At 42.7% G+C, this 24,951-nt stretch overlaps 1 pseudogene; it reads left to right on the forward strand.

Annotated features, from left to right (window-relative positions):
- The first annotated feature begins 11,599 nt into the window (after nucleotides 1-11,599).
- Nucleotides 11,600-12,321, forward strand: LOC132226224 (ras-related protein Rab-4A-like; annotated as a pseudogene).
- The last annotated feature ends 12,630 nt before the right edge of the window (nucleotides 12,322-24,951 follow it).

A 24,951-nucleotide genomic window follows, 5' to 3' on the forward strand; every position in this document is an offset into this window, starting at 1 on the left:
GAAGGGGATCTGGAGCTGCCAGTGGAAGCTGTTGAGCACATCGGGGTTCACAGCCACAGCTTAAATGGACAGATAGATGGCAATGCCAAGGATTCCAGCTCTCAAACACTTCAACGGGCAGCCCTCTTGCCACAGCTACCTCTGACTGTGGGGGTTCAGAGCAGCCCAAAGTGAGCAGATCAAGCCATGCCTCAGACTAAAATCCTCCAAGAGTTTCCATCTCATTTAGACTAAATCCAAAATCCTAACACGGCCTGCACAGCCCTGTATATAATCTGGCTCCTGTCTACCTCTCTAACCTTATTGCCTGACTCAACACCTACAAACATGGGTATCTGTTCAATACATGAATGTATGCATGTGCACCTGGAAGTAGAATAGCTTTGTTCAGCTGAGCCCCACTCCTGAGCTCCCATCTCAGAGCCCTGAAGCACTTGGCCAAGGCCTTAGCCAGGCTCTGCTTTGATGAGGTCTATGATGAATGGCTTTCCAAAACTACAAAGGTGATTCATGATTGTTGTAGAAAACTTAGGACTCCACAAAGAACTAAATCTTGAAGATGAAAATAATGTAGAGATAACCACTACCAACATTATTTTTATGCATATATTTAGTGCAGAAAATTGAAATACTATTCTTATAGTTTTGTGACTTACTTTATTTCATTTAACAATGGGGCATTAACATCCATTCCATAGGTCACTTAACTCTCTTCCAAAACTCATTGTTTCAAAACTGCACTGTATTCCATTGTACAGCCAAACAAGGTTGTCACTAACTAATTCTCCATTGATGAACTTTTCATTTGTTTCCCTTTTTCTGGTTGTCATAAAAGCAATAAAAAACATTCTTACACATCTACTTACATTTCCATTATTATATGCCCCAGACAGATTCCTGTAAATGAAATTGTTTGACAAATGGACAGAAAAATAGAGCATTTGTAAGCATTACTAAATGACACTCCAAAACCACTGCATCAAATCATACTCCCAGCATCAGTGTTGAAGAATATTCATCTCCTTTTTCCTTTACCAACACTGGGTATTGATGTTTTTAGAAGTATATATAACTAGAGGCCTGGTGCACAAAAATTTGTGCACTCGGGGGTCCCTCAGCCCGGCCTGTGCCCTCTCACAGTCTGGGGCCCCTCGGGGGATGACCATCTGCTGGCTGAGGCCTGCTCCCCAGGGGATTGGGCCTAAGCTGGCAATCAGACATTCCTCTGGCAGCCCAGCAGCCCTCAAGGGATGTCCACTTGCCAGTGGGGAGCAGACCTAAGTTGCAGTCGGACATCTTTAGCGCTGCTGAGGAGGCAGGAGAGGCTCTCACCACCACCGCTGTACTGGCAGCCATCAGCCTGCCTTGTGGCTAAGCAGAGCTCCTCCATGTGGGAGCTCACTGACCACCAGAGGGCTGCTCCTGCATTGAGCATCTGCCCCCTGGTGGTCAGTGTGTGTCATAGTGACCAGTCATTCCCAGTCTTTCTGCTGTTAGGGTCAGTTTGCATATTACCCTTCTACTATATAGGATAGAGGCCTGGTGCATGGGTGGGGGCCAGCTGGTTTGCCCTGAATGGTGTCCCAGATCAGGGTGGGGGTCCCACTTGGGTGCCTGGCCAGCCTGGGTGAGGGGATGATGGCTGTTTGCAGGCTGCCCGCACCCCCTTCAGGGTGGGGGTCTCCACTGGGGTGCCTGGCCAGCCTGGATGAGGAACTGAGGGCTGTTTTCAGGCAGGTCAAGCCTGCAACTGAAGCTCCCAGTCTCTCCTTTCTTTCTTTCTTTTTTTATTCTGGGATTTATTTACCTTCTGTAATTGAAACTTTGTTGCGACTCCAGCTCTGAGCCCGGCTGGCTGAAAGAAGATATCTGGGGTTTGTTTAGCTTCTATAATTGCAACATTGTTGCATCCGGAGCTCAGAGCCAGGCTGTGCAGGCGGGGAACCTTGGCTTCCTCCATTGCTGGGGCAACCATGCCTCACGTTCACTTCAGCTGCCTGGCTGCCGGCCGCCACCTTGGTTGGCAGTTAATTTGCATATCATCCTAATTAGCCAATGGGAAGCGTAGCAGAGGTATGATTAATTACCATGTTTGTCTATTATTAGATAGGATACTGTGTTGTAACTGTTTATGAATTATCTACTGTTTATGAATTATCTATCTTTATCAGATCACAGTCTTCTTGCGAATAAGAACTGTGTCTTTTACTTCTGTTTACTCCTTAAATGCACCAGGCACTTGTGGTGGGTGGATGAATGCACAGGAGGATGGATGAATAGATGAATTTTGTCAAGGAACACCAGGAAAGACACCGAATGGTATGAACAAGTCTCCTTTTTCCAATTTCTAGGACTCTCCTAACTAGTGTCTGTTTACCATGGGGACATCCTTCCTCAGGGTTAATTCTGCAGAGCATCCCTTTGCTTGGCTTCTGAAGCATTAGGCTCAGATCCTACCAGATCTGCCCTCCCTCCTATTTGGCTTCAGCTGAAGACAGTATTAAAATTACTAATTTTGGCTTACATGATGTTTCCTGTATAACTAATTAGTGTTTTAGCAATGGAATAGCAAGTCCCAGATTTCCCTTACCAAAGCAAACTGAAAGCCAACAACCACACTGGGCTGCTCCACAGCATCTAAACCCACGACTGGAAAGATACAACCACCAGGGCCGAAGGGGACCCAGCACTTGTGCTAAGAGAATTTTAAACCTTATTATTGTTAACTAGAGGCCCAGTGCAAGGACTCGTGCACCATTGGGGTCCCTCGGCCTGGCCTGCGCTCTCTCGCAATCCAGGACCCCTCGGGGGATGTCGGATAGCCAGTTTCGGACTGATCCCCCCAGGTCCAATCCAGACAGGAGGGAGTCCGATTCTGAGCATTGAGCATCTGTCCCCTGGTGGTCAGTGCGCATCATAGCGATCGGTTGACCAGTCGTTTGGTCGCTTAGGCTTTTATGCATATAGATACTAGAGAGCTTCCTGGTACCTTCACCTCAGGTATAGACTCAAACTTGTCAGCCCCCAGGAATTCCTTGTTGGTATAGGCCCTGTGCTCAGCACTGTTTGGCATATGATAAATACCTGTTAAATGTCTAATAGATAAGAGGACACTGAAGAGAGGAAATGTGGACTGAAAAGATTCATGGAGGCCTGGATGGGGGTGAGGTTGAGTAAGGACTATATCTTCTTTACTTTCATCCACACTGAGTGGAACAAATAGATACTTGGGAATGAAACAGCTGGGAGCATAGCTGGGCAGCTAACTAGCTTTTAAATTCTGGAATGCAGATTTGGACCTAGGTCAGAAACAACCCCATTCACTGTCCCATGTTTAATGCCCTCCATATGAGAATTTCTGTTGCAATAATCTGAACCATAGTTTCAAACTTAAAATGCCTGGAATAATCAAATATATTTCAGCAATTATGATGAAATTCTCACAACAACATTCCCCTGATTTCAAAATGGGCTGTATATGCTAAAAAGATATGAGTCAGCAGCAATATCACATGTTTCTTGGGCTGGAAAAGCAGAGAGCAAAATGAGCAACAGTCTCCAATTTGCTTTTGTTTTTTAACATGTACCCTCTTTGGCTGGAGACGAGAGTTAGTCATTTAATGACATCACATGTTGATTACTTATGTGCAAATACAACACAGGAAGTTATATAATCTATCCGTTCATTTATTTGGTGTTAGGCACCATAGAAATGAAGACAGTAGGTTCTTCCCTATTCTCAACATTTTGGAGTAACTTGTTACTCCAGGGAGATCCATAGCAATCTATCACAGTGAAACATGGTAAGAGCAAAAAGAGACCCATGTCCACAGTGCTACAGGCAGCTCTTGACCAGGTTTCTCATGAGGAGAGAAGTTGTATCAATAAGAGAGAAAAAAAGGATTGTTAAAAGGTAAGAGGAGCCAAGAATTATATTAGTTGAGAATATATTAATAATACTAGCAGTTACCCATTTATTGAGTGCCCTACCATGAGCTAAGTACCCATAACAATTCACTGGAGTAGAATCTATCATTATCCCCATCTTAGAGAGGAAGAACCTGAAGCCCAGATAGTTTAAATAACTTACCCAGCTAGTACTGGAAAGAAATATGTGAATACTGGTATTTAACAACCACTGCACCAAACATCACTTGAAAATTAGGTGCTTAGCTATAGGGATCATTTGTTGCTACATAACAAGTTACTCCAAAATTTTGTGGTCTAAAACGACATTTATTATCTCAGTTTCTGTGGGTCAAGAATTCAGGAGCAGTTTAGCTGAGTTGTTCTGGTTCAGAATTTCTTGAGTTTCCAGTCAAGATTCCAGCTGGGGCTGTGCTCATCCGAAGGCTTGACTGGGGCTGAAAAAGGTATTTCCAGGGTGGCTCACTCATGGCTGCTGGCAGGAAGAAGCCTCTGTTTCCTTGCCATGTGAGCCTCTCCATAGGATTCAATGTCCTCATGACAATGGCAGTTGGCTTCCCCCAGAAACAGTAATTCAAAGGAGAGCAAAACAGAAGCCACAAAGCCTTTTATGACCTAGTCTCCAAGGATTAACACTAACTCTTCCTCAATTTTCTGTTAATTTGAAGTGAGTCGTCAAGCAGAGTTCACACTCAAGGGGAAGAAACCAGTCTCCACCTTTTAAATGAAAGAGAATTTACAGATATTTTAAAACCATCACTATTCCTCCAATTGGAAATAAGAATGGATTGATTGCAAGGACCCTATCTAGAGAAAAAGATTTGCATTTCAAAAAAAGAAGTGGAAGTTCCAGATGATGGTGTAGGCAAATGCGGTACTTGGGTACTTGCCTCCTTCCACAACCACATCAAAATTATAACTAAACCACAGAACAACCATCATTCTGTCTGAAAATCAAGAGGAATGGAAGTCCTACAACTATGAAATTAAAGAAGAAGCCACATGGAGACTAGTAGGAGGGGCAGAAACATGGGACAGGCTGGTCCCATACCCATGTGTGGTGGATAAAAATCGGGAGAGAGCCCAGCTGATGTGGCTCAGTGGTTGAGCATTGACCCATGAACCAAGAGATCACTGGTTTGATTCCTGATCAGGGAACATGACAAGGTTGTGGGCGTGATCCCCAGTAGAGGGTGTGCATCTCATTGATGTTTCAATTTCTCTCTCCCTTCCTCTCTAAAATCAATAAAAACATATTTTTTTAAAAAATTGGGAGGGATTCTTTGCTGTGGAGGTCCCCCTGAGGAGTGAGTGCTGCCAGTCTCACACCAGGCCCTCCTGCACAGGGTTTCAGTGCCAGGAAGAGAAGTCCCCATAACTTCTGGCTGTAAAAAGCAGTGGGGATTGAGGCTGAGGGAGGTTGAGGCTGAGGGAGATTGAGGTTGCTGTAGTTCCAGGCAGCTCCTCTTAAAGTGCCCACACGGATTTACTCGTACTCACTCCCTCTGAGCTCCAGCATGGGGGCAGCAGTTCGAAAGGCAACAGGGACATACAGGTAGGAAGTGAATTGTTTGGGATCAGGGCAAGAGCTAAAGAGGCATCTTTCTCCCAGACAAAAGTGCTGGCAGAGGCCACTGTTCCTTTGTTGAGCCCCCTTCCCCCACCCCACTCCCAGACAGAGCCAGCAGGTAGGCACCATATCTGAGTCTCCATCAACCTGGCTCACACTGTTTGCTCTGCCCTGGTGATTCTTTGAGACCTCACCGCACCCAACTTTCAGGCCCACCCAAGCTATTTCCTGGGGCTTTCCTATAGGAATGGCCTGTCTTGGCTCATGCTTCAGATTTTCCTAAAATCTCTCAAACAAGCGGCATCTAGCCTCTGTGAGCCCTGTACCTTTCACTCAGAGGCCCCAAGCCTGGCACTAGCAGCAGCTGGCCTTAGTTCAGAGCTTGGCCTCCCCTGGGTACCTCCAAGCCCAGCACAAGAAGCAGCTATCTGCAGATCACTTTGTAAATCATCTGGGTGGCTCCAGGCAGAACACAGGCAGTGGCTGACCTTTGCCTGCACTTCCTGGGAGTCCCCGGAACCAGGGCATCCAGCAGACAGCTTCAGACCACGTTGAAGCACCACCACCCAACTACCTCCATAAGCAACACACTCAATGGGTGACTCAGAGGGCACCAGAGCCCTGCTGAATATTAAAAAAATCAATTTACATGACTTCACCAATGAAAAATACAAACCATGAAATAAATAGTCTTACTACATTGCAGACAGCATTTGTACTATGGAGTTACAGAAAAATGTAGAATGCAAAACCAAGGGACAGCCAAGCATTGTGGCTAAATGGATGACATTGCAGTTGGACCTGGGTTCAAATGCTAGTGCCATCTCTTAGCTGTGACACCATGAAAAAGTTCATTTTTCTCAGATTTCATTTCCTTTTTGTAAAGATGGGGGTACTAGCAATTTCCTAGTGAGGATTTAATGAGAAATGTAAGAGTTCAATGAATGTCAGCTATTATTAATGCACGACTGAAGTTGACCTTTAGGAATAAAAACAGAATGTTTGTTCATTTTCTGCCTCTGGATGTATGGTTTATGAGAGATCCTCTTGAGCTCTGTTTGGAAAACAGATGGCGAGCCACTGTATCTCCTCTCCCTCCCTCCACCTCCCTGACTACCCATTCTTTGTCTCCAGGGCAAGAGGAAGGCCCTGACCTTAGCTGGCAGGGGAATACACTAACAGGAGCTATCACCTGAACACCAGCAGCATTTCCAGATGTGCCAAGACCTGACAGGCAGATGTAGCAGTGATTTCCCATAACTCTTTCATTCCTACTTTTCTGAGACTACATTTTGTGTGTGTGTGTGTGTGTGTGTGTGTGTGTATTTATTTATTTATTTTTTTGGACAGCAATAGCCCTTTCCAAAAGCAGCTTTTCCAAGTCACAGCAATTAGGCACAGAGGTGCTACCTTGGGCTTCCTAGATTCTAGAGGAAGGGAGCCTGGGACAGGCGTAAAGGTTGGTGAGGACCCTCTCTGCAGCAAAGGGTGGGAAATCATCCTCACAGGACTATCATCTCTTAAGCTGCATGCCACAAGCCACAAGCCATGGGGCAATATCATTTCATGACCAGCAGCACTCTAGGTCCAAGTCCAGCCACACAGCTCTAAGGCCTTTATGAAGAGGAAAACAATCACATAGGTATTACAAGGTACTTATAAAGAAGCTGATGAAAGAATAATTGCCATTTCCCACATTACATACCCAAACACCATCAGGTTAGATGATCATCTTGGGCTCTCCTTTAATAGTGGGGAAGCTGCTGCCCAAGGTTGCCCAGAGCACTGAGGCCAGAAACAGGCTGAAATTTTCCTTCCAGATCTAGACCTTTAACACTTTCCACATCTCATCAGGGACCTTTAGGCCCACGCAACCTTACCTAATTCATAAGTGAAGCACTTTTCTAAAAGCAGGCAAGCCCAACTTTGTGAAGGGTCCAATTGGCAAACAGAAAACCTTCATAAACTATTCATCCTCTCTGGGGCTTCACTGAGACTTGCAGAGAACAGTGTGAAGGATTTAGCACGTAGTTACAAATCTGTCCTAGAAAGTCAATTTATTTTGAATTCTTGGAGGAAGAAGAGAGTGTGTTGCTATTTACTTTTAATAATAAAACAACTTAGCAACATAAGCCTGTCTCTTAGTCAAAGAATATTATTATCATCATTACAGGCCTGGGCCTGAAGTTAGCCTTCACTGGACACAATGCCAGGTACACATGCATGGGGAACCTTACCAGGACCTGCGGGGGAGTTAGGAAGGGCATGGTCGCACACCCACAAGACTTCGGAGGCTGATCCCAGGCCATCAGCTTCTGGACCTTGCCAAGCAGTAGGAATGTTCGAAGTTCTCTGTGCACTACTTTCCTTAGCCTTAATAACAACAGTAATAATAACAACCTACACTTATTGAACCCTTATTATGTGCCAGGTTTTGTTCTTAGTCTTTATGTGTATTTTCTCTTTTCACAATTACCCCAAGGGGTAGGTTCTATTATCATCACCATATTTTACAAGTGCAGAAACTGAGGCACAGAGAGGGTAAGTAAAGAAGTTGCCCCAAATTCCATAGGGGGAAAAGCTGTAGATCTGAGACCCAAATTCACGGTCTGATCCCAGAGGCTGTCCACTTACCACTATGTTATTTAAACCGGCTTGCTGCATTCTATGTTTTTCTGGGTTTTCTCATGAGGTTTGAGGATGAAGCCCCTCCCCCTTCTGTAGTATTCTGGCAAACACCAGTTTGGCATTAGATGCTGGCCCTCTAATACTTGTTGCTAGATGTCCCCACCTCACTCATGCCTTTTCCTTTTTAACTTAATATTGACTCAGATTTCTTACCTCAAATGCTATTTTCTGGTGATGATCAAAACTTCATTTCCCTTAAGAGCCAGAATAAAATAGTGAAACTAAGAGACAGATTTAATTGCCCTTCTACTTCTTCTAGATGAATGACCTGGGGCAAGTTATTTAACATTTCTGAGTCTCAGATTGCTTGTCTATAAAATGTGAGCAACCATACTTACCTTTTAATGTTATTATGAAAAAGGATATAAAGCACTTATTATATATAATAAATACTAATTCCCTACGGATCTTTCCTGTTCTAAAAGTCTCTACAGATATATCTCATTTTATTGCTTTTTGCTTTACGGCACTATGCAGATACTATGGGGTTTTTTGTTTTTTTCCTTTTCCTTTTTCTTTTTAATAAAGTAAAGGTTTGTAGCAACCATGCATTGAGCAAATCTATCGACACCATTTTTCCAACAATATCTGTTCACTTCATTTCATGTCTTTGTCACGTTTTGGTAATTCTTGCAGTATTTCCAACTTTTTCATGATTATTATATTGTCATGCTGATCTGTGATCAATGATCTTTGACGTTACTATTGTAACTGTTTTGGGGTGCCACAAAACCCACCCACAGAAGATGGTGAACTTAAGAAATGTTGTGTGCTCTGACTGCTGCACTGACTTGCATTCCTTGTCTCGCTCCCTCTTTTCAGGCCTCCCTATTCCCTGAGACACAACAATATTGAAATTAGGCCAATGGATAACCCCACAATGCCTCTACGTGTTCAAGTGAATACTCCAGTGAACACACAAATGATAAGAAAATGAAACAGCCTTATTGCTGGAATGAAGAAAGCTTTAGTAGTCTGGAGAGAAGATCAAACCAGCTACAGCATTCCCCTCAGCCAAAGCCTCTCTTCAATTCTATGGGGAACTGCAGAAGAAAAGTTTGAAAATAGCAAAAGTTGATTCACGAGGTTTGAGGAAGAAGCCAACCCATTACATAAATGTGCAAGGTGAAGCAGCAAGTGCTGGTGTAGAAGCTGCAGCAAGTGATCCAGATCCAGCTAAGATAAATGGAAGGTGGCTACACTAAACAGCATATTTTCAATGTAGATTAAACAGCCTCATATCGGAGGAAGAGGCCATCTAGGACTTTTGTGGATAGAGAGAAGAGGGTCAATCCTGCCTTCAGAGCGTCAAAGGACAGGCTGACTCTCTTGTTAGGGGCTACTGCAGCTAGTGACTTGTAAGTCCAAGCCAATGCTCATGTACTATTTCAAAAATCCTTGAGCCCTTAAGAATTACGCTAAATTTACTCTGCCTGTGCTCTGTAAATGGAACAACGAAGTCTGGATGACAGCACATCTGTTTACACATGGTTTCCTGAATATGTTAAGTCTACTGTTGAGACCTACTGCTCAGAGAAAAATAATCCTTTCAAAATATTACTGCTCATTGACAATGAACTTGGTCACCCAAGAGCTCTGATGGAAATATACGAGGTTAATGTTGCTCTCATGCCTGCTGATACAACATCCATTCTGTACCCCATGAATCAGGAAGCAATTTTTACTTTCAAGTCTCATTTTTTAAGAAATAGCATTTTGTAAGGCTACCACTGCCTCTGATGGATCTGGGCAAATTAAATTGAAAACTTTCTGGAAAGGATTAATAATTTTGAATGCCATTAAAAACATTCATGATTCATGGGAAGAGGTAAAAATATCAACATTAACAGGAGTTTGGAGAAGTCGATTCCAACCCTCATGAATGATGTTGAGGGGTTCAGTTGAAGGAAGTAACTATAGATGTGGAGGAAAGAGCAAGTGAATTAGAATTAGAAGTGGAGCCTGAATGTGACTCAAGTGCTGCAATCGCATGATAAAACTTGAATGAATGAGGAGTTGCTTCTTATGAATGAGCCAAGAAAGTGGTTTCTTGCATGAGATGGAAATTACTCCTGATGAAGATGCTGTGAGGATTGCTGAAATGACAACAAAGGAGTTAGGATACTACGTAAACTTAGTTGGTAAAGCAGGGTTTGAGAGGACTGACTCCTAATATGGAAAAAGTTCTAGTGTGGGTTAAATGTTATAAAGGAGCATCACCTGCTACAGGGATCCTTTGTGAAAGAGTTAATCGATGTGGCAAAATTCATGGTTGTCTTATTTTAAGAAACTGCCACAGCTACCCCACCTTTCAGCAACCACCACCCTGACCAGTCAGCAGCCAGCAAGATGAAGGCAAGTCCAACACCAGCAAAAAGATTACGACCTGATGAAGGCCCAGATGATGGCTAGTATTTCTTAGCAATCAAGTATTTTTAAAATTAAGATATGTACAATCTTTTCTTTAGACATAATGCTATTGCACATGTAATACACTAAAGTATAATGTAAAAATGATTTTTATATGAACCAAAAAACTGTGTGTGACTTGCTTTATTGCAATGTTCACTTTATTTGTGGTGGCCTGGGACCAGAGTCCCAATATCTCTGAGGTGTGCCTGTAACTATTTAGCTTTATTGCATAGGTGGTTATGTATTTTCAAGGAAGGACAAGTTTAAGTTTGCTGACTTGTTTAATTCTAAAGAATGTCTCTTAGGTGTGAAAAATCAGCAAGCAACCACTGAGTATTTACCAACTGCACAGCCCTGTGCTGAGGTCCAGTGGCTTACATTGCAGGGAGCAATAAAATACATGTGCATGGAGAGATAGCCAACTGCTCCGAGAAGTAAACGAACAGGAGACTAACAGAAGGCAAAGACACTTCCCACTGGGCCCTGCGTGAGGTTAGATGAAAGAAATTTTTAGGACAGAGCAGACTGGGACAAACAGAGAAAATGGGAAAAAATTCCAGGAAGGGCTCAGAGCGAGAGAGAGCACAGTGAGGTCTGGGATGAAAGATGGAACATCACCAAATACATGCAGTCAACAATAAGACAGCTGGCTGGGCAGCAGAGTTAATGGCAGGACTTCAGGATTAAATAATTAATTGGGGGGGGGGGGTAGACACATTATTGTTTTACCATCTACCAAGCATTTACATATGTGACCGTAGTTAATTCTTACAAAGACCAAGCTAAGCTGGCAGTATCTCCATTTTGCAGTTGAGGAAACACACTCAGATTCAGATTCACATTATTTCCACATTTGATCTTCAAAATAATTCTGAGAAAAGTAGGGCAGGCATTCTCTTCATTTCAAAAGAAGTTACAGGTAAATTAAGGCGCAGAGAGCCCAATGATCTACTCAAGTGGTTTTCAGTGCCAAAGCTAAAAACCCACTGCTCTCGTGGCTGGCGCTGCAGCCATGACCTGCGAGAGGCGGCGCTGCTCCCAAGATGTCGCAGAAGGCCATCTCCGAGACCTACAATTTCTTGTTTAAGTTCCTGGTTATTGGAAATACAGGAACTGGCAAGTCGTGCCTGCTTCATCAGTTTATTGTAAAAATAAAAATAAAAAAAATTCAAAGATGACTCCAATCATACCATAGGAGTGGAATTTGGTTCAAAGATAATAAACATTGGTGGTAAATACGTGAAGTTGCAGATATGGGATATAGCCGGCCAAGAGCGATTCAGGTCTGTGATGACCAGAAGCTACTACAGAGGCGCTGCCAGGGCCCTGCTCGTTTATGACATCACCAGCCGGGAAACCTACAATGCACTTACTAATTAGCTAACAGATGCCAGAATGCTCGCCAGTCAGAACATCGTGATCATCCTCTGTGGAACAAAATGGACCTGGACGCAGACCGGGAAGTGACTTTCTTAGAAGCCTCCAGATTTGCTCAAGAAAATGAACTGATGTTTTTGGAAACAAGTGCACTGACGGGGGAGAATGTGGAAGAGGCCTTTGTTCAGTGTGCAAGGAAAATACTTAACAAAATCAAATCAGGTGAGCTGAACCCAAAAAAGATGGGCTCAGGCATCCAGTATGGAAATGCAGTCTTGTGACAGCTGCGCTCGCCCGCCCGCAGCTCGCAGGGCCAGGGTCCCGGCGCTCAGGAGTGTGGCTGCTAGATGTGGCTGGGAGGGCAGAGGCATTCAGACAGTGGTATTTGGGAAACAATTGTTGGAGCTTGAAGAAGTTTTTTTTTTACCACCATCCTTTTCTACTTTATACAGAAGTAGATCTTTGTGTGGGGGAAAAAAAGAAATGACTGGGTGTATGTTAGCCTGTAAAAGTACAGCAAACCACGTGGTAAATAGAATTCAATGGACAATACCATTGATGTGTACATGCATGTAAACTGTCCTGTTCCATGTTTCCCTTTCCCCTTGGGTTAATCCTGGCTGTGTACTGTACATACTTGAGCCCCCGTGTCCCTACAGCATGATATCTCATGTACGATATAATAGAATGTTACACTAATAAATAATAAAAACCCACTGCTCTCTTTTTATAATTAATATTTGTCATCTTTACTATCCTGAAATCAAATCAAGTCACAAATAATGTAACACCCCATAACTGTGACAACTAAAACTGACACACAAATATCAAAGTGCCGCCTAGGAGACTGGATGCCCGAGGCCCGTGGTTGGCAAACTGCGGCTCGCGAGCCACATGCGGCTCTTTGGCCCCTTGAGTGTGGCTCTTCCACAAAATGCCACGTGCGGGCGCACATGTACAGTGTGATTGAAACTTCGTGGCCCATGCGCAAAAGCCGGTTTTCGGCCTGGGCGAGTCTATTTTGAAGAAGTACTGTTGATATTTGGCTCTGTTGACTAATGAGTTTGCCGACCACTGCCCTAGGCTAAGACCCATCCAAAGTCAAAGGCAGAGCCAAGTCTCAAATTTAGGTCACCAGACTTTTGGAGCATGGCTCTTCCTCCTTGAAAAAAATGGGATGTGGCCAGAGTAGAGGAACAGGCCACCAGAGCTACGAACCGAAGGCTGAATGTCAGTGTGGCCAGGCCTGCAGCTTCTTGCTCCTCTCAAGTTGGCCACCAGCATTGAGAAGAAGGTTTCATTTACACCACATCCACTCACATTCTCATTCTTTAATCTCTAAAACTTAATTTGTTAAATGAATATTAAACTTTTGTCTTCTACTGTTATGATAAATTCCACATCCTAGTTCTAACAACAACCAAAAAACTCAGGGACTTGAGAAGAATCACTTTCAGTCTTCATAGCCAACTCAAGTCAAGCTATAGTACAGAACAAGACATTAGAAAGCACAACTTTTGTTTTAAAGTCTGTGCATGGCTCTGGATTAGATTTATCTCCCTCTTGCTCAAACCACCTGACAGGACTGATGGCTTTCAGCAACCCTACCAACAAAACCCAAAAAAGACATCCGGAACGCACATTCCTGAGACGCCTTTGGGAGAGGCTGGACTGACGAATTTTATAAAGGCCGGCAGGAAAAAAGCCAAACATTATTTTCACTCTTGTGGTTTAAATCATGTACTTTAATGCCATGTTAGCATGCTTGTAGGCTTATGTCATGATCAAACAGTATGCAGTATGCATTTCTCTCAGCTGGTTGTGTAAAATTCTTTTAGCAGACATTAAATAATAAAACATGTAGAAATTGTTCTCCTGTAGTTCACATACTCAAGTTCTTTTGTTTGTTTTTAGAGGTGGGGGGGAGGGAGAGGGATAGAGAGATAGAAACATCAATGAGAGAGAAACATCAATGAGAGAGAAACATCATCAATCAGCTTATATATAAAGTAGCTACAGTAGAGACAGAAAGAAGAATGCTGATCACCAGGAGCTGGGTGAGGGAGATGGGGAGGTACTGCTTAATAGGGACAGAGTTTCTGTTCTGGAAGATGCACAGAGTTCTGGAGACAGATGGTGGTGCTGGGGGCACAACAATGTCCATGTACTTAATGCTACTGAACTGCACACTTTACAATAGCTTTTATGTGAAAATACTGTTTTAAACCCCGACTTTAAAACAGTTAAGCTAGTTAACTATAAAAAAGAAAAAGACGAGGGCAGCAGTTAGTTCCCTGCTTTGGGGCTTCAGGTTCTTCGCCTTGCTCTTTCCTGCCAACTTCTACACCAAAAGGTAAAATGGGCCCAAAACACGAAAAGTGAAAACGTTGAACCATCCAAGAACAAGCAGCCTTCTGAGTTAAATGAGTCAGCAAATGTGAAAATAAATTCCTTTTGTTGATCCCCATATTTGAAGAGGATCTGGACTATGTGAGGACCATGCTGAATTCTAGGGGTTCAAAGAAGGAGCTTCTACCCTATGGAGTTTTCAGGTTAGGAAAGTATTTTCAATCCCATCAATGAGGAATCTGTAAAGGTTGGATTGATCAACACTGCACTCAGAGTGTGACTATACCCAGGGAAGCTCGGGCTTCTCCCCTCCTCAGACACAATCACACATCTTTTCAACACTAGGAAAAGCTGAAATCTCTTATTCACCCGTTAAATATAAAAGAATATGATTGCGCGATTTGGGATCCAGAGAGTCATTTTTCTGAATGAATTCATGCACATGCCTGTTCACAACGCTCTCATTTTTCCTGACTGCACGGGAGATCGCTGCAGGTGAACAGCCTGCAAGTACAGTCGCTGTGCACTCGTCAGCAGCAGAGCTGGCCTGCTGAGAACTAAGAGGAAATGCCACATGTGACGAAAGTCTGAATTATCTACCAAATCAAACCTTTGAAAATTACAGACACACTTTACTGAGACAAGACTATACCAGAATAAGCAAAAGTTCTAGAAGAGGGATTACTTAGAATAATCTATACCACAAAGAACTTTTATAAAACAACAGAAACATCTTTTGGACATTCACACGAGTTCAATTAATAACTCAGTAAATATTTATTAAGTATCTATATGCCAGGCTTCGTGCTAGGTTCTAGTGGTAAAATAATGAGACCCAAACCTCCATGACCTTCTCCCATGGTGTCTCTCATGGGAGACAATGAGCAGCATGCTCAAAACATGCTGTGGTAGAAGATGTATAAGGTGCCATGGAGGCAACAGGACTGTGGAATTGCAGGGAGAAATCAAAGAAGGCTTGCAGGAGGAGTGGAGACTGAGGGTGCATAGAAGTAACCAGCTGAAGAAGGTACAGAGAGAGCCAGTGTTCCTGAGAGAAAGAACCGCATTTACAAAGGGATGGCTACCTGCATAAGTAAGACATTGGGCTCTGAAGTCAGGAAGATCCAGGATAGAATCCCACTCCACTTGTTAGATAAGTGACTCTGTAAGTTAATTAATCTTTTCCAGTCTCAATATTCTTATCTGTAAAATGGGGATAGCAATGGCACCTCCTCATAGGGTATTGAATGAGATAAGCACATTAGAGGAGCTCATGAAACATAGCAATTACCATCGAGATGATTTTTTATCAGAAAGGAGCAAAATAAGAAAATAATTGAGAAAAGCTTTTGATCCTTGCAGTTTGCTTTTACCTTGGTCTCATCATTCAGCCCAACCATGAAGTATTCATGTCTAACAAATGATAAGGTCTGAGACACTTAAATTGTTGATGTAGCCTCTTCTATATGAGCACATATGTCATCAGTTAGGGTTAGATTCAGCTGTGAGGGACAGAGACCCAAAATAATGATTTAAACAAAATAAAAATGCATTTCTTCTGTATGTGGAAGTCCAGATGCAGGCAGCACAGGGCCATGTGTGATAGTTCTAGCCAATAAAGTCCTCACGGAACCAAAAGCTTCTACATCACTGTCCTGCATCCTCTGAGTATGGGCCTTGCCCCCAGGACCAATGTGGTGGTGAGAGCTCTGGTCAGCATAGCTGTGCTCCAGGCAGAAGGTGGGAGGAGAAATAAACAAGAAAGGGCAAAGGGCACCAGTTTTTGTCCAAAGTACCCTGGAAGCTACCAAACAACATTCTACCAGCAAAAATAATCACCTGGCCTCCTCTGGTTGCACGGGAGGCTGGGAAACGTAGTCTTTATTCTGGATGGCTGGGTACACAACTAAAACTGTGGGTTCCGAAAAAAAGAGAATAAACGTCGCTGCCACAACATTCAATATGCTATTCAAAATATAATAAATGGGTATTTCAAAAGGGGAGCACACTGACGTCATCACTCAGTGCTAAGTGTGAGAAGTTTGCAGAACTCTAGCTGCAAAGGTTGACAAGAAGATCGGGAGAACCAAGTGAGCCACAAAGTGATGAAAAAGCCATGATTAATGGCGTGGAGATAACTAGCTTATCAACAGCCCTTTCATCTCCTTTATGGACAAGAATATGAAAGAAAGTTAACTGATGCTTTTAGAAAGTAATACAATGGTAAATAAAGATGGGTATATATTCTTTGAAAATGCATTTCTTGCATTTTCTACAACAATGAAACAAATACGTTTTGGAGAATATTCAGTGAGAAAAATTAACAGATACTGAACTGTATAGTAGAACTGAATCACTATACAAAATTCTGTATTTTATATAGCCATTAAAATGAATACCATGCACAAGTAAAAACTGAATCCTATGAAGTGAGCAGAAATTTTTAATGGTTATAATTAGATGTACATTAAGTATACATAAATGAGGACATAAATTTAAGTTTTAAAAATTGACCAACTTACTAGGGGCTCTAATCCATAGCCCAAAGTTAGGTGAGCTTTATATAAACTCACAGGGATTTAAAAAATATAAATAATTCTGTGGCTTGGAGAATAAAAATGACAAGCTTAGCTAAAATGATATAACATGTATGACTTTAACCAGAACTGTAATCAGCTACAAAACTGGCTATGGAGACCATGAAGCAAAGGAGTAACTATTACAGTTAAAGAAAAAAACAGGGGAAAGAAGTAAGCAAACTGAATGATCAAAATTAAATAATCAGCTATAGAATAATATAAAAATAACTAAAACTGCAATCTCTTAGAAAAGGTTTGCCTCTTTTGAGAAACTTGTGTGCGCTCTCCTTTCCAAAAATGTGAGTGATGTACCTTATCATTTTTCCTTTTTGCCATGGCTGCCAGGAAGCTCCATGTAAAATCAATCAAAAGGCCTATTTTAATACTTACAGATTACAGTATTTTGGCTTTCTCTTCTTTTACTTGGTTCTGATTTTCAATTTCTAGACCCACTGTACCAGCTTCATTATTAACATCTGTTGAAAATCACTTCAAATATTTATAGGGAGGAACGCAGTAAGTCAAATAAACAAATTTCCCAGAATCTTCTCTATTCCACCAAGAACAGCACAGAGATCTAGCTCCTCCTAAATGAGCTCGTCAGAACTATCCACTGCTCAAAGCTCTTAGGAGCTGTACTTCTTTTACTGGGGTTAGTTTGGTATTCAAAAGCCACAATAAAAATTTTATTCATTATGGAACAGATACTGCTTGACTCTGCCATCCCAGTCGACTCCTTGGTGATCTCCTCAAGGAGAAATTTTGCCTTAAAATGCAAACACCATGCTTTATCCTGACACAGAGCCTGTGGTTATATAAACTCACAGGGATCTAAAAAATACACGTAAAATATTCATGTTTTCTCATTAAAAGTACATTCTATTGTAATTCCCCATCACAGATCTCTCAAACCATCTGATCTATGCCCTTTAAAACACTGAGCTAGCTACCTTTATAAAGACTATTGATTTTTATCTTGCATAAATTATTTCACAAGACAGAGTGCAAAGGGAAAAATACTAGGAGATTCTATAGCTTTCTCTGCTTTTATTTAAAGGCAAAATTATTCCCTTCTCTCCACAGGGACATCCTGGTTTTCCTTTTCTTTACATGCCATTGTAGCATGTTTTGAAAATCATATAAGATACAATGCCAAATCCAGCAAAACACAAGAAGGTTCTTACACAAATTAATTCCTTCAGCACACAGGGAAGATTTCTGATACATCTTTCGGTGGCACCTTCATTTATTAATTCAGTAAGTATTCATCAAGCAACTACTATGTACCAGGTACTAGGCGAGGCCTACACCCTGTCTGCCCTTTTCCTATACAACCTGACTTTGGGCAACACAAAGGCTTTATTCAGAGTTGATTTTCTGCTTGCACGCTTCAGTATGGTTATATCAATTCCTTGTGTTTTTATGTTTTCTTGTTCTTCAAGCCTCTTCAGTGTCCTCCTGACAACTGACTTCTCCGGCACCCAGACCTCCTCCATGAACTCATGCTGGCTCAGCAGAAACTCCAGGGCGCTGCCCCAGTACCATGGCCCAGGCAGTTATGGGAGAGCAACTTGTTTTGTACCAGTTGACAAATATTTTTAATAACATCCCTGGTTTTGCTGCTCCTTATTTCAGTTTTGGCCCACAGATCCAACACTGCAGCCTCATTCACCACCTTGCCTAATTCTTCCCATCCTTTTCTTCTTCTTTTTAAAATATTTATTGATTTTTAGAGAGTGAGAGAGGAGAGGGAGAGGGAGAGGGAGAGGGGGAAGGAAGAGGGAGAGGGGGAGGGGGAGGGGGAGGGGAAGGGGAAGGGGGAGGGGAAGGGGAAGGGGAAGGGGGGAGGAGAGAGGAGGAGGAGGAGGAGGAGGAGGAGGAGGAGGAGGAGGAGGAGAACATCAATCATCTGCCTCCTGCATGCACCCAACCAGGGATCAAGCCGGAAACTGGAGGAATGTGTCCTGACCAAGAATCGAGCTGGCAACCTTTCTGTGCACAGGACAACACCCAGGCAACTGAGCCACACCGGCCAGGACGCCTTCTTCTCATGCCAATTCTTCCACTCTCCTGGGCATAGCAAGCTCTGCTGAAGACCAAAGACTTTCCCTCTTCACAAGTCAGGGCCTCAGTTTCTCCATTTTACTGTAATTGAGTAAGAACTGCTGGGCTTTCACCCCTTCCCCCAAGGACACTTGGAAGTGTCCCCTTTGTCAGTGACATCAGCTGGCTCTCTCTTATTATTTGGACAAATTTGGAATCATCACAGGGACTCTTGAAGCATAAATGTGCCACAAAGGAAAAGTGACTGTGGGTGACTAGACAATCCACACCAGGGTTTGGAAAGGATTAATACCAGCGACCAGAACTTTGCTTGGGTAGAATACCAAACTAAGGCCCTGGAGGGCGAGAGTGACAGATGCCAAATCTGAGGAATGAGTCCAGCAGTGATTATGCAAAGCACCGGCGTTCACGCTTTGATGCTAACGCACTCAGTTCTCCAACTCCTAGCACATTAAATACAGTGCAGTTTAATGACAGCAATTGGATTGAAAAGTAATTGAGGGCTGAAAAGAAAGACTCTGTCTCATCAATATAATCCTCTACCAGAAATGTTTATTGTGTAAAAAAGTCCTATTCTCTTTGCACCTGTTTAAAGAAATAGCCGTTAAATGTTTAAGGGTAGGACAGTGTTTTTAAGCCATAGATGTTAATAAACCTATAAAAATTAATTTACATAAAAAATACACCTTAGTTTGATCAGGGACCCAGGATGACTGAACTCCATTTCAGGTAAATAAAATGTGAAAGTAATAAATTCAACCATGAGCCTATTTGTTCGCTTGGTTTCTTTCTAGTTCTTTCCTTTTCCCCCTGCTACTCTTTTACATCTCCATCCCTTCCCTGATATCAGGCAGCCCACCAGGCCTTGTCAACTTCTTATAACAGGCAGGGTGTATCGAGGAAGGGAGGAGACAAAATCCTTCAACATTGCTTCTCTTCTGCCTAAAGCCTGACCAGCCCATGGAGATACCCTGGGGTGATGGTGGGGTTGATGACAGCAACTTCCATGATGTCCCCACTCTGTTCCAGACATGTTAAAATAGATTCCCTTTCGTTCTCACAAGAACCCAATCAAAACAATACTTGAAAGTCATTTTGGATTGCAATGAACAGAAAACATTTTGGATTGCAGTAGCTTACATCACAGGGGTCTATATCCCTTGTGTAATAAGAACTGTGGATACAGACAGTTCCATGGATGCCCAGGGGCTCACTGATGGTAGCACATGCGGTTGGCATCTCCCTGATTCTCCTGCTTTCCCCTCGTAGCCATGACATGGCTGCTGTGGTTCCAAGCCATTGCATCCTAGCACGGCTGCATTCAAAGCAGGAGGAGAGAAGTAACAGGGGCAGAGGTTCTCCTCCTCCACCCCCCACCCCCACCCTCCCACCCAGGAGGAAAACCTACCAGCCAACTTCCGTGCATCCCATGGCCCAGAAGGCACTCACATGCCTGCCCCTAAGGCCAGGGGAAAGGCCCTTCCTTCCTGGGTTTAGGGAGCTCTGCTGGTTTTGTTACCAAGGAAGGAAAGAGTAATTAATGGCTTTGGGGCAAACAACAAGTAGTGCGACATAGCGATATCATCTCTAACCTGCAGATGAGGAGCAGGGACCTCAGCGAGGCGATGTACCTGCCAAAGGTCACAGCTAGTAAGAGGCAAAGCAGGGACTCAACTCTGGGACCCGACTGTCTTTCATTCCACGGCTGGCCTCTCCGGACTGCAGCAGGCCTCCTACTGGGATCCAATGACTTCCATCTGCAATCCCCAGCTCCGCTTTATCTTTCATTATATATATTTTTTCTTGAGATAACCATACTAAGTCTATGAATTCAACTGAGGAAATGCTCCAATTTCACCCAGGAGTGTTCAGGTCAGGCCCTTCCTGCCAATTTACAAGAAGTAAGTCCAAGCTGGTCAGGTGAGGCGCACACCCAGGCACAGACGTTTCTGCTCTGTGGGAAAGTCACTCCCTCCTTACCTTGGATGGGGAGCTGGAAACTCGCCTCCCCAGGCTCACCAGGGAGCAGCCATCCTACTCACAGTGTCGCAGGGACTTACGGGGCAACTAGCAGGAGGTATGGGTGTGTGTATGTGGGGGGGGGGGAGGGGGGAACAACGACAAGCAGAGCCAGACAATGATGTCACCTTGGAAAGTAAGAAGGGGTGAAAGCCTTTTATAAAGTGAAAGTGTTGGGCATTTGCCTCCTCCTCAGTCCCAGGTGAGGCTGCGGGCAGCAGAGAAGGTCCGCTCCCAGTGCAGACACTTGCTGCCTGGAGATTTCCTGACAATGACAATGGAACTCAGGATGGATACCATCTCACAGCGCGTTTTTAAGAATTAAAGACATGATATACATTAAGGGATGAACAAATGTCTGTTCAGTGCATCCCAGTGTGTCAGCAGGAGGGTGGCAGTAACCCTGGCAGGAAAAAAGCAAGACCCACTGGCTGCCCTGTAACAACCAGGGTTTTAAAGACACATCACATCGCTTCATTATCCTCGCAGCTCAAATCCTGAAAGCCTGGCGACCTTCTACCTTCACACTCAACAGTGAATAACGCCCTCAAAAAACGCGGACCAAGTATAAAACCGTATATCGCACAACATCTTGTTTTATTTTTATTTTATTCTGCATATGCCTTGTGTTGTGTTTCTTCGTATGTGTGAAGTACTCCAAGGAACCAAAAGAATGTACATAACATGTATGTACATTTTACATAAAAGAACAATAATGAAATAACCTTGGACCCATCCCAGAGTTTAAGAAAAAGAGTAAAATCAGTATCTTTGAAGCCCCTCGTGTCCTCCTGTGAGTCTTGGCCCTTTCCTAGCTCCCATCCAGAGCAGGCAAACATCCATCTCAATTTTGAGTTAATCATTCCTTTGTTTTCCTTGACAGTTTCATTAAATATATAGGCATCCTAAGCAATAAATCATTTAATTTTTCTTTATTAAACTTCATGTGAAGGAAATTACATATTAGATATTCTTCAGCAACTTGCTTTTTCACTCAATATTTACTTTTTTACTTTTATCCATGTTTGCACAAATAATTATATTTTATTCATTTTTACTCCTACATAACAGTAATTCATTGTGGGAACATACCACAATTTACCTAGCCATACTCCTGTTTATGACTATTTGTTTTATTTCTAGTCTAAGACTCCTAACCTCAAAATAGGCTTACACAGACCCTAAATATTTAGGGTAACCATATAATTTATTGTAAAAACTGAGACATGTTTGAGAGTGAAAGGCAATGTTATTAATAATTATACCAGGACAACAGGCATAACCCGGACTGCATAATCATTCCATAACACTGATTATTATCTCAGGATTTCTACAATGAAGACTGAGACGTTTAAATCCAGTCCTGCTGAACGGATGGTCAGTTCACATTTCACGTGCTATTAGCTTCCGCATTTAGAGTATAAACCCAAAGGAAAGCCCAAACAATTAATCATTCCTTTTATTTGGGAAGAAGAAAAGCAAATTCCTTAAGAGGCAAGACGGAGAAAACACACAGCTTCCCAGCCTCTGCTTCTCAGACATTCACGGTTTATCATTTGAAGAAAACTTCAGCTACAATGGCAACGACAGCGAAGATAACATTTTAAAGGCCTTAAGATCCAAATCCTTTTTCTGAACTAGGACAGGGCTCAGGGCCGACTACCCACTGCCTCATTCAGCCTTTGCTACAACCTTGTGTGGCGGGTGTGGCCCATGAGGCTCAGGGAGGGGGAGTGGCTTGTCTGAGGTCACAATGCATGTCGGTGGCAGAGCCTCAAACACTGTCTAAATGAGTGACCATGTAATTTACTATACATTTCTGGGAGTAAAAAGGGAGTGCTATTAACAACTGCACCAGGAAAGTAGATGTAAATGGGGACACCCCCAGCACACCAGGACATGCGATCACTCTAGTTCTACCTTTCCCATATACAGTTGTAACCTATCAAGTTCAAAAATAAGTGATTTATGGAACTGATCGGAATTTGGACCCAAATCTCTGGTGTTCACACCCTTTTTGGGTGGAAGTGCACCTCTCTTGCCTGATGCGCACAGTCTCTCACGCCTCCTCTCAGTGCATGGGAGCGGCCTGAGAGGCATCAGTAGCATTCTTCCATCCAGCAAAGCCGGTCATCATTTGCCTCCCTGAAAGTCATAATTAAATTAGAGCAATATTCCTGCTCCCAGTGCACCTCCTGTCTGGAGCTGCAGCGGCAGAATTAATGCCCCATTCATCAGAGCTATCATCCCTCCTGTGACCATGTTCTCTGACTGCAGCCTTTTTCTGCAGCAGGTTCGGGGAGACCCTCATCCTCGCGCCTTTCTTTACACACGCGTATGGAATGTGCACCGTAAGGAGGACTGTTTAACGGGATGACTGTCATGGGACATCTGTTGTGTGGAAGACAGATCGCACTTGCTTTACTAGATTCCAGAGGTAGACCAAGACCAATAGACCTAAGTCACAAGGAGAGAAGGGGAGGATAAGCGGATGGCTCAGGAATCAAGTATGCTGCATGATCACACACAAGTGTGTGAGTTCTCACTCTCTTTCAAACACACACACATACACAAATACACAAAATAATTTTTTAGAAGAAATGTTTTAGGCATAGAAAAATAAGTACATAAGTCTCCCCTGGGCCCGAAGCACATGTATGGCTTTTGCTTACAAAAATGTTCACAATCACCCCAAACCAGAAACAATGCAAATGTCCATCAAAAGGAAATGATGAACTGTAGTGTGATCTTACAATAGGAATGCGCCAGTAATAAAAATGCACACAGATCACTGCCACATGCAATAAATTACTCTTACAATCAAAATGTTGAGGGAAAGAAACACACACACACACACACACACACACACACACACACACACACACACCCTATGATTACATTTAGGTAAGGTTCAAAAATGAGCAAAAGTAACCTAACTTAGAAATCAGGATGGCGGTTGCCATCTTTTGCAGAGGAGGTGAATGAGGTTTGCGGCTGGGATGTTGATAATACTCCATTCTTGACCCGGATGATTGTTACAGAGGTGATAACTGAGATAATTCATCAAATAATACCACTGAAGAGGTGTGTGCACTTTTCTGTACGTTATACTTGGGGAAAAAGTTTACTTTTAAAAAGTCTAGAACTAAAATCTCTTTCAGTCAAGTACTCTGTTACTTGTACCAAAATTATCTTCACTGTTTATTTGTGTGACTTAGGGCAAGTCACTTAACCTCTCTGTGTCTATTTCTTTATCTGTAATAGCAGCTGATATGTAGAGTTGATGAGAGAAAGTACGTGATATGAGTCTATGAAACATGCTTAACAAGTGTCACACACAAGTAAGCATTCAAAGCTGTTAGCCATTTGATTTCCTGGGATTCCACTGACTCCTGCCCTCCTCATCTTTAGGACCTATATCTCCATTTATTGTATCCTCTGGATTAGGTGAGGGCACACTGAAATAGACAAGTCCATCTACTCTGTTGGGAGGACAATCTGAGCATATGCAACAAGAGCTCAGAAAATGTTTGCACCCAGTATTCCATTCTAGGAGCCTATCCTAAGGAGAGAAGACACACAGAAAAGATTTACATGTTGCAATGCTGTTATGTGCAATTGGATGTTATTCCTAGAAGTGAAAAACTGCAAACTATTATAACAGGAAACAGTTAAAACAATAAACAATGCCAATGAGAACTGTTAATGACACAAAAAAGTTAAATATAAAAGCAAGAGGCTTATTTATACCCATTAAAAAATGACAAATACACACAGAAAAGATTAGAAGAAATTATACCAGAATTTAAGCTATTTGTTCCTACATGACAGTATATAGGAACTTTATGGGACTTTACATTTTTCTTCCTTATACTTGTCTGTATTTTTCAATATTCTTCTGTGAGTATATATTACCTTTTGTAATAGGAAAAAGAAACGTTCAACAAAGAATTGTACCACCTTCTC

The sequence above is a fragment of the Myotis daubentonii genome, chromosome 2 (genome assembly GCF_963259705.1).
Source record: "Myotis daubentonii chromosome 2, mMyoDau2.1, whole genome shotgun sequence".
NCBI lineage: Eukaryota > Metazoa > Chordata > Mammalia > Chiroptera > Vespertilionidae > Myotis > Myotis daubentonii.